Below are 10,872 nucleotides of genomic sequence, written 5' to 3'. Positions count from 1 at the left end.
CCCCCCCCCCCCCCCCCCCCCCCCCCGTGATGGCGGCAAGGGCAGTAGAGTGGCTTTGCTTCAGGGCCACCAGGGCGCCTCATCAGCAGGTCCGACCGCTTTCAGAGACGCCTCTCTGAGTGGCTCGCTTCCTGCTCGATGCACAGATGGATGGACAGCCTGATCCACTGGGATGGAGTTCGCCTCCCCCCCCTCCCTCCTTCGCCGGGATTGGGGAGACTGTCCTCTCCTCCTCGGCTCAGATCGCTGCCCTCTGGGCGGAGCTTCAGGAATAAGGGGTTCTACTCCCGCTACTTCCCGGTCAGGAAGAAGACGGGCGGTGAGAGGCCCATCCCGGACCTGTCACTGTTCAACAGGGCGATTATGATGAGACCTTTTTGCATGTTAACAGTGAAACAGGTGATGGAGTGTTGGCCAGGGAGACTGGCTGTCCTCCATCGACCTGAAGGACGCGTACATTCCTCGTAAGTTTCTGCGGTTTTCCAGGGCGCCCAGTACCAATACAACCGCCTGCCTTTCGCTAACTCCCTGGCACTGCCCACTTCACATCAGGGTCCCGTTTTATCTGTATAACCTGCTGCTGCTGGCGCTGCCCCGGGACGAAGCGGTGGTGCAGACGGCGCAGCTAGTCTCATACCTGTCTTACCTGAGCTTCAAGGTGAACTGGAAGAAGAGTGCTCCTCTCCTCTAAGTTGTTGGCTTTCCAACGCTGGTGTCTGGACCAGGGGATGGACCTGGTCGCCTGTCCGCTGCCGGCGGTACTTTCGTTCCTCCAGTTGCTCATGGACAGGGGGCTGGCGTTCAGTACGATTAAAACTTACAATGCCGCCATTTCGTCCTGTCACGGGGGCTTCGGTGTTCATGCCTAAAAGCATTACGAACTCCTTTCGGTCTGTGCAATGCCATTTCCCAGGCTTAAGTGTCTGCCGGTGAATCTCCCCCGGATGGCATCAGAGCGCACTCCACGAATGGCGTCTTCTCCTCAGTGGCGTTGCACCGTGGGATGACAGTGGACGACATCTGCACAGCGGCCTCCTGGTCCATGCTCTTTCATCCGTTTCTACCTGCAGGATGTCTCCCTTTTCCCTCTGACTCACTCAGTGAGTGTTTTGGCTGAGTGATTCTCCTTGTGAGTGTGCGGTGCGCCCTCTCCCACGGGACAGTGTGGGGGGCGGCTGCTGCATACGTGGCCCTGCCTTGTGCGCAGCTGATGCGGTTGCTGTCGTGACCCCGCCTGCGTCTGTACAGCTGCGGTGCACGCCGACACCACTGCCGTGGTCAGAGGCCGACTGGGTGGCTCATTATGGCTCTGGGCAGGTGAGTTGTGCTTGGTGGTACCCTATGGGCCAGTGAGGCATTGACTCATCCTGCTTCGCCTCTAACCCAATAGCGATAGCCTTAGACTGCGAATCCTATACGAAATAGAACGGGGATTCTATGAGTATAGGCACAGCCCTCTAAGTTGAAGGCCTCACTGGACCTTGGTTCTCAGTGCTGAAGAAAAGGCATTTGGGAGCCGATGGCTGGTTCTCACCGTTGTATATATACAAGGTGTGGACGTAGGAGAGGCCCATGCTGTGGGTGGGCGTACACTAAAATTCTCAGTGCCGCGCAAGCGCGTAGAAGAGGCAAGCCCAATAGCGATAGCCTTAGAGGGCTGCGCCTATACTCATAGAATCCGGGTTACAGTAAGTAACCCCCGTTCTCCTGAAGTCCTTTCATGGACCAAACAGGTATATAGTAAGAAATAAGTGTCTGTGTAGCGCTGTGCAGCACTCATCTGAACAGCTGATCTGTTGCGTAGAGACGGAGCAGCTTACCATACTGCAACACACCGGGAAAAACTGAAACTATTTTAATATACAAAGAAATGGATAACACCATGCATTACACATTTACCAAATTTACAAGAGGGGACCAATAATAACAATTTTGTAGTAGACAGCATTTCACAACGTTTATATATATTTCCCGAACTCTGTGATTTTGTTATTAAGGGAGTCTGAGGCGGATTAGCCGCCACCTCACTCATAGACAGGAAAACTGTTTTTCTTTAGAAAGTAACTTAAACATGTGCAATGTTGTTTAATATTGTGTCCTCGGCAGCAACACGTTGTCAAGCTGTAAACGTCGCCATTAGCGATACATTGTTTGATTGTAAAGTAAGAGCACACCTGCAATGATAGACAGGACCATTGTGCATCATATTTGTCACTCTCAATTAATTGACCAAGGGAAACCATATATAAAACGTTACAGCTCATAACGTGAAGTAACATAACGTGACGCTAACGTTAGCTTGCTAACTAGCTATTACCGAGACAAGTCTTCATCATTCACAGAGCCACAACGTTATGTGTCTCCACTTCAGATTCTCCGTTGTTGCGATGCTGCAGTTCACACCCTTTTTGGCTGAGTGACCTGCTACCTATTCTCTGCGGAGCAAGCCACATCAAGCAGCACAGAGCAGATCGATCAAGGCCGTAAGTCAGACACACAACGTAATAGAGAATCTGGTCAATTTTCAAAATAAAACAACCTGTGGAGACTCCCGATCATAAAACCACAATAAACAGTGGATTCCTGGCGTGAGGAGGAAACCCGAGGCAGTGGCCCTTCTGTGTTGAGCCATGTGTTTGTGTAGTGGTTGATTTGTTTCCCAAATATACAGGTCTGTGCATTCCCCACTGCTTTTGGAGATAAAGTTGTGATGTCAAACAACACAAGGATGTGGGTGGCACAAATTGTGTTTATCCAAGAACATTAGTTTTGAAAATGTTGATCTTTGTACTTTGGAATGAAATCCTCAAGAGACTAAAATCATAAAATAACCATATTGAGAAAGATGCAATGTAAACAAGCAGTCAAACAAGTCTGCTGTAATGCCAGTTTGTTAAGAACCTGTGTAATCTAACACAATCCAGTAAACCCTACCTTTATGACGCTTGTAATGTTGAGTTTTTGCTGCCAGTGTATAAGAGTGGTGTTGATTCAGCTTTATGGTAATTTTTTAGGCTGTAAAGGTGGTGTTGTATACCATTGCATTTTATTCAGAGTTTAGTGTATTGTCAATCACATTTAATTTGCGGCATTGTTGTTACAGTTGCGTAGACCTGCAGATATTTTAATAATTCATTTAGCTTTATGTATGCAGATAACCGTATTATATCAGTCTATGATAAAATACTGTTATACATTTTTATTTGTATGTCTATGTGTTTAATATAAAGATTTTGAATGTTGGCAGACCAAAAAAAAAGAAGGTATATAAGTAAGTCAATGTTCAGAGACCCATAGATGCTGAAGCCTGTTCAAAAAGCTATTCCATTCCTCTCCTACATCCTAATTGTTACCAGAGAGCCTTGAGGCTTTAGCTTCAGGAAAGAGAGAAGACTTTTTTATCAATTACCTGTCTCCTCTCCACAAACACCCTCACACATACATAATCAAGTTATAGTTCACCTTAGGACAGCCTGATTCTCTCTGTGTTGTTGAGACACCGACAGAGTGTGAATGTGAGTGTACATGTGTGCACACAGGTGACAGGTAAATTAAATAAATGGCTGCACTCGGCAGATGGGTCGCTCGCCTTTTGTAGGGGTGTGTGTAAAAAGTGTGCGTGTTTGAGTGTGTGTAAAGCAATGGTCATTCAGGTGACACATAATGCAGCATTATGTATTAGGTTTCTCTCCTACACACACATCACTTACCACACAGTTAGTGTTGGGAGGGGGGGGGGGGGGGGGGGGGGGGCGGTGATCATCCCTTGAGGTCTCTAGGAAGACGAAGTGTCTCTGCTGACAGACTTCCTCCAGGCCATATCCAGCCTCCGCAGCCCATCCAAGGCTCCCTTCTCCTTTCCAAGCCAGCGATTTCACTTGTCATACGTACAGTATGTGTCAGCTGCTGCTTGACTGACAGCTGCCATGTTGATTGACAGTCCAAATGGCAGATGACAACGGGAGGTGAGGTCGGCTTGAGTAACAGGCACTCAAAAACATAAAGGGCTCACATACTGAAGAAACAATTGTCTTCACAGAAGGACATTAGAAAATAGATACCTGTTTAAAAATAATAACAAAAGATATAATTGATATCGGTCCAAAATATGCTGGGATATTCTGTTTACTATCTGAAACCTACAGTGAAAAGACAATGAAAAGAAAAATATGTCTGATGTTTGAAAGGGAGTGTACAGGCCATTGAAATCCACTGCTACATGGATGGCACGAGTTCAAATGTGCTGCACAGAGATGTGAGAGTCATGGATTTTATGTGTGAAGGTCAAAGTGTGTGTTTGGTAAAGGGGGGAGCTTTTACAGTAGTTTCCTAATTCTTGAAGGGCCCTAATGTCCTTGTTTTCTAAATTCACTCATGAAAAAATATGATAAGTTTAATAAATGTGGATGTGGATCTGTAGCCAGATGTGTCTGATCCACATTAAATATAGTTCTCTGTAATTTTTTCCTGCAGCAAGATAATGAAGCAGTTTGGAGCAAAAGAAAAAAAAAAACTGCAGAGGTGCTACTTTGTGTAGCAGATCAGTTTTTGGTTTGTGAGGGGAAAGAACCCACACGCAGGTGAAGTGGTTCGGTGAAGAGATTTAGAAGGATATAATTGACAGGAAATTGGAATCAGTATCAGGGAGAAAAAGTCTAATTGGTGCATCCTAACTCCCACATTGCAAAGACAAGCAGGTTAGGTTAATTGGAGGTTAAATTGCCAGTAGGTGGGAATGTGCGTGTGGTTGTCTGTCTGTATGTGTTAGCCCTGTGACAGACTAGTGTTAGACTGCGATAGACTGGCAACCTCTCATCGTGTTTCCTGCCTCTTGCTGGTTGTTTTTTCGACACAGGGAGGCATCATAAACAAACACACTACTACTAAGTCTCAGTGAGTATATTTGCTCACAAACTTCATCTGACAGCACTTCACTTTTCTTTTTAATATACTGCTGCCTTTATTCTCTGTGGATGCTTTGGATAGGGTATATACAATATAAAGTGCGTAAGTGTGGAATTACTTCATATTTTTTAAAAGAAACCTTAAGGTTTTTTCATCATTCATTTTTATCATAAGGTCAGTGACATGACAGCTTATACACTTGTTGACATCTGTTTGTGTATTAGCGCTGTGCCAAGGTAGTGAGGCGTCAGTGAAATTGTGTCTGCCAGGTTCTGGTATTAGCTGCGAATAAGTTTGTGTTTGAGCAAGCGCTGTGCGCGTCGCTTCATGTGTGTGTGTCCACGACTGGTAAATATCAAAGGAAATTAGTTGTCTGGCCACGGCGGCCATTGGTCTCCTATAGGAATAGCAGAGGGATATAAAACAAATAGAGGAAAGGAAAAGAAAGATAGAGAAATAAGAGGTGGTGATAAAGAAGGGAGAAAAGAAGGAAATAAAAAAATGAGACAAACCACTGGAATGCAGAAGAATGAGGCAAGAAGGATGTCTTGATAAGTACTCAGTTCCAGTTTTATCTGTTCTGTGATCTGGTTCATTCATGCTAAAGTAAAAGCATTCATTCGTCTTGCTACATTTCATTATAAAACTGTCAAAATGTTTTATGCCTCCAGGGAAATAGAGTCATGTTAGCTCATGGTGTGCTGATGCATACTGGAGTTAATCTGGATGCATATTTTTCTGCTAAACAAATGAGAGAATTGTATTTGGTTTAGAAAGTAAAGTAATTCGATTTTGAAAGGTCAGACTTAAACATATACACCCCTTTAATAGATTTCCGTTCTTATTTTGAAAGTCAGTGATTTTTCCAGCTGAATCTGATTTTTTGTTTTGTATGGATGAAAGGCATTGCTCACTGACCACTGTGGGTAAGGTATATTATATTAAAAGGTATAAACCAGCTTATTTGCTGAAAAATATACAAGTAACAAGTAAGCCAGGCTGGCTCGTTATGTTTGGGTCCTGTTATTACAGGCAAGCTAACACTGTAAGTAAAACCAACTTTAATATATTCCATGTGATCCTTGTGTTCGGCCATGTTGTGGAATTTGCTGTCTCTGCTGCTTGGAGACACTCGAGGGACTGCTATGACAGTCAAATGACTAGTCCTTCAAAAGCATCCCCTCTGCTCCAAGCAATCATCTGCTACTCAAGCCAGGTTTATGCTCATGCTACACTTTACTGTTGACCCTCTTGATGGTGTTCCACTGAGAACAGATCTGTGATCAACTTTTGGTCTGCCTACTGCAAAAAGTGTTGCTGCAGTTTTGACCTCATGCCTTAATTACAAGAAAACTTCTGTAATGCTGCAGGCTGCATCTGGTCTACTCTACTCACTTCTAATATAGACCACAAAGTCCAGCTAGGATCAAAATATATATGCTTTTGAAACAGACATTTTATAGATACAGATATGCTCTGTAAAGATTATTTCTCAGTACCCAGCGGTGGCCTGTCCTCTGCCTTTTTTATCTATTCACATGGACAGAAAACCAATTTATTTAGAGCCAGTTATAAGCTTTAATTTTGATTTGCACACATTATTAGCAAACACAGTATAACACTCTGTACACAAGGGTGCAAACCAAATATGGTATACAAGAGTGAGGAGGCAGGGTCTTGGCTGCTCCATGGATTAGAAAACAACAATCCATCAAAGATTAATAGAATAGAAATCAAGCCATGCACAATACAGCTATGTCATGTGAAATCCAAAGAGGCATGATGAATATGCCCGTAATACCTGTATATTTTGCATTCAGTTTATCAAAAAATAAAACAAGTAAAATGAGAGTATGAGAGAAAATAAGAGTTTACAGTGTGAGGGGTGGGTAGGATCAAACTGCTTTGATAACACATTAGCAAGCAGTCACTGCTTTCTAAGGTGCTGCAGAAAATCATATCTCATCTTCAACAGAAACATAAGGTTGTCCAGACAGAGGAGCTCCCACTCTCTTTGGCCAAACATCTTCCCTTTCATACTATTAAAATAATGTGTCCTGAAATTGAGCAATTATACTGACTGCTATTAATTATACTTAGCTACATTACACCACTGATAATGAGGGAAGTTTGTGTACTGTGCAGTCTGAATTGCTGTACAGAACACAAACATAATCAGCAGCTTATTGATTGGAGCAAGTCACAAGAAGCAACCAGGTCTAAAAGGTGCAGGAACAGGCAGGCAAAAGTTTGAAAAAGCAGCCAAGGGTCAGAAACCAAGGTAGGTAGGATAAGAAAGCAACAGAAAACAGAAAAAAACATAAGGGCTGCAGATGACGTCCACCGTCATCCCACCGCGCAACGCCACAGAGCAGGAGACGCCTCTTGCTGAGTGAGCCCTGATGCCGTCCGGAGGGGACTCAAGGACTGCTCCCTGTGGTGCATTAACAGGCGCTGCAAATGGCGCCAGACGGCCATGCACGCCTAGTAACAGGACAGCGCACGCACCGGGCAGAGGAGGTGGGACGTAGTGTCATCCTCAGACCCATGAGGGGGGGGGGGTAATCACCCGCGATCGCAAGGAGTTGGTGAGGCTCTTAGGCAACAAATGCCGGATTGGGGCGTCATCCTGAATCCTGAGACACGACGGAGCCACAGAGACGGCAGCCAGATTGCTGACCCTTTTGGCTGATTGGCTGAAAGAAACTTCAGGTTTGCTGTCTCTAAAGGCTCAAAAGGAGCTTGGGTTTGCGCGCGTAAAACCAGCGCCAAATCCCACTGTGGAACAACAGGCCATGTCACCGGCCTGTGCCTCCGCACCCCTTTCAGGAAACACTTCACCAGGGGGTGAGCGAACACCGTCCTGTCACGAGGTTTTGGTGACAGGACGGAGATGGCGTAGGTTTTAACTGCGCTGAACGCCAGACCCCTGTCCACGAGCAGCTGGAGGAACGAAAGCACCCCCGGCAGCTGACAGGCCACTGGTTCCAACCCCTGGTTCAAACACCAGTGTTGGAACGCCGACCACTTGGAGGAGTAAGAGGACTGAGTAGAGGCGTCTCACGACCTCTGAATTGTGCAAACCACCTCACAGGAGAGACCTACACCCTCCAGGCGCCGCCTCTCAGCCGAGGAGCGGACAACTCCTGATTGCGTCCACGGCTGTCCCGCCAGAAACCGCTGGAGGCAGGAAAACCAGGACGGAGCCACCGTCAAGGCTGAAAACCGAACCAGCGGAAAAGCATACAGCAGCCGGGGAGGCCACAGGGGGTGCGCAAAGGCGTCCATCCCCAGCAGGGGGACGTCCCGCAGACTCCTCTGCCACGCCAAACCGGAGCCAGGATGGGCCCCCTCTCGACATGATGTCCGCCCCTCTGTTTAACACGCCAGGGATGTACTCCGCTTGGCGATCTATGTAGGCCGCTGCAGCCCTGTTGTCGGTGTGGACCAGCACGTGCTGGTCCCGCAGCAGAGGGGCGAAGTGTCGGATCACCTTCCACACCGTGTGGTCTCCGGCCACAGACCGCTTACCACTTGAGAGAGACAGGTCCCGCCCCAACCCATCAGGGAGGTGTCTGTGACGACCAAGATATGGGATGTGACCCTGCCCAGGGGAACCCTGACCGACAGAGAGAGGGGGTCCCGCCTCTAGGCCAGATCTGAACCCACAGACAGAGGAACAGCGATCAGGTGCCGTCTCTGTCTCACCGGGTCGACGCACAGGCGGATGAACCACCGCTGCAAAGTCCTCATGTGCAGGAGCCCCAGGGGGACCACCACGTGAGCAGCCGACATGAGGCCCTGAAGCATCATGATCGACAGAGCTGTCACCACTCCCCGTGGGACAACACGGCGGAGATCGAGTTACCAATGCATGCAGACTGATGACGTGTCGCTCAGAATAATATACTCTTTTTTTCTGTATACACAACAGTATAAAAAAAGAACAGGATTGAGCAAAAAGAATAAGATAAGATTAGTATTGTACAACAATGAAATGAGTATATCATTCTGTTTAAGCCTAACCTAATATGTTTCCAGGAACACTGTACAGTTAAAATATTTATAGGCATGTGCCATCTACAAAACGAAATGATATGAATAAGCACTTCACTGTTTGGTTTATTTGACAACAGAGGAGATACTCCATCTCCATTGTTATTTTTGTATATCAGGACACTTTCTCATGTAATATCACTTACATAACTCCTCCTGCAAAATCATTTACTTTGCACTCAAAATACCTCTGGTATAAGATGAAGGCGACTCTTCCACCCAAATTTTCGCAGAGATTAAACTCACCTTGACTGAATGAGAATTGGAGTTTGCTTTAATTTTGTCACTGTCATAACGGAAGAAATCTCCTGCAAAACCAACAGGCCAGCACCCACTATCTTCACCCAGCGTTATAATAAAGATTCTCTTAACTCTCAAATAGAAATGGAAAGGCAACCAGCAGGAGGGGAAAGACGTGCCAATTAATGAGGAATAAAATAAGAAATAAAGAAATTCACACAGAGACTTGGAGTCTTGGATATGACAGGACTGATCAATCCAAGCAATCTCAGCAGAGACAGTTGAGCTCAGTGGAAGTGTCAAAGGACGAGATGAGAGAGAGGAGAGTTAGCCAAATGCATGTGGTGCCAGCTGTGTGCATGTGTGTGTGTGTGCTTGTGTTTGTGTTTGTGTGTAGTTTTTGGCTGGCCTGATGTCACCACGGGTTTACAGCGTTTTGCCAAGGACAAGTGGGGTTTCTATGATGCTGTGTTTGTCTCTTTTTAAACACACACAGGCGGATCAAACGAAAGACAAGGGAGCACGCAGAACATCACTTTCAGCATTTCTGGCAGAGAGGGATGGAGTGGGAGCAACACTGATCAAACACGCTCATGGACACAGTGCACACAGAGCACGAGGGCGGGGGGGATTGTGCAGAGGACACTGATACATCACATCAGGACACACTGAGACTTTCAGGACATGAAAACTGCATAAGACATAAAGGGCTTTACATCATCTTAAACCTAGTTTGGCATTTCTATACGGCAATGTTACTCATTGGCCAACATTAGACCTGCATGATTCTGATCAGAATTGAATCATAAAATTCTAAGATTATTAGCAACAGCACGTTTTTATCCAAAATTATTTATAGCAATCCATACTGTCCTCATGCTGACAGTAAACAATATGATAACTGGCTACTGGTTATTTTTAACAGACAGATTCTACTGTGTTCTCTACTCTTTGGAACACTTTGAACAAAATGTTTTCCTGTGTGTGTTTTAAAAATGAAATGAATGATGTAAGATCATCTGTAGCCTGATGTAATCTGTGCCAGAAGGAAGACAGCTTTCATAATGTTTGATCTATTGCTAGGCCTGTGCAATATTGACAAAAAAATCATATCTATATACTTGTGTCACGATTTGTCATTTGTTCAGGCAGGGACAGGTTTTAGGACCCAAATGCAGAACTCAAAGGCAGAATAGATACAGTCTTTCAGTATTTATGAACAAAGCAAAAAAAAAACAAACTTAAGGCAGAGTCCAAAAAAACACAAAGGTAATCCAGAAACAAAGGTTGTCACAAAACAGCAAAAAACAGGACACAAGTCCATGACGGTGAATAATCCAAAGAGTGAAGAAACAAAAGATAAATCCATAAACTTGGCAGTTCCAACAGGCAGGCAAGCAAGACACACAAAAACAACAAAAAGGAGGCTAACAGCTGTAGGCTTTGCAGGTCAACATGCATTTATTTACTGACTTACGTTTAGGCACTAACTTCTGTGACGGTTACAGTAAGTTGGTTGGTCGGTCACCCCAGAGCGTCATATACAGACGAGCCTGGATGCGCCTCATACACACGTACCTGGGGGCATCTCCTATACATGCAAAATTGATGTTTTGCATGAAATAATATGCTTGTCAAGCGTATATATAGTCCCCTCCAAAAGTATTGGAA

At 45.4% G+C, this 10,872-nt stretch overlaps 1 long non-coding RNA gene across 1 annotated transcript in view; it reads left to right on the top strand.

Annotated features, from left to right (window-relative positions):
* The window catches only part of LOC123979545, a 42,853-nt gene extending 32,889 nt beyond the window's left edge, over positions 1-9,964 (top strand). Inside the window, exon 3 of the long non-coding RNA XR_006827246.1 lies at positions 9,698-9,964. This is a non-coding gene — a long non-coding RNA (uncharacterized LOC123979545). The remainder of the gene's footprint in view (positions 1-9,697) is intronic.
* Positions 9,965-10,872: the final 908 nt, after the last annotated feature.

This window comes from Micropterus dolomieu, linkage group LG11 (assembly GCF_021292245.1).
Source record: "Micropterus dolomieu isolate WLL.071019.BEF.003 ecotype Adirondacks linkage group LG11, ASM2129224v1, whole genome shotgun sequence".
NCBI classification, from domain to species: domain Eukaryota; kingdom Metazoa; phylum Chordata; class Actinopteri; order Centrarchiformes; family Centrarchidae; genus Micropterus; species Micropterus dolomieu.
This window is presented reverse-complemented; position numbering and strand designations above follow the sequence as displayed.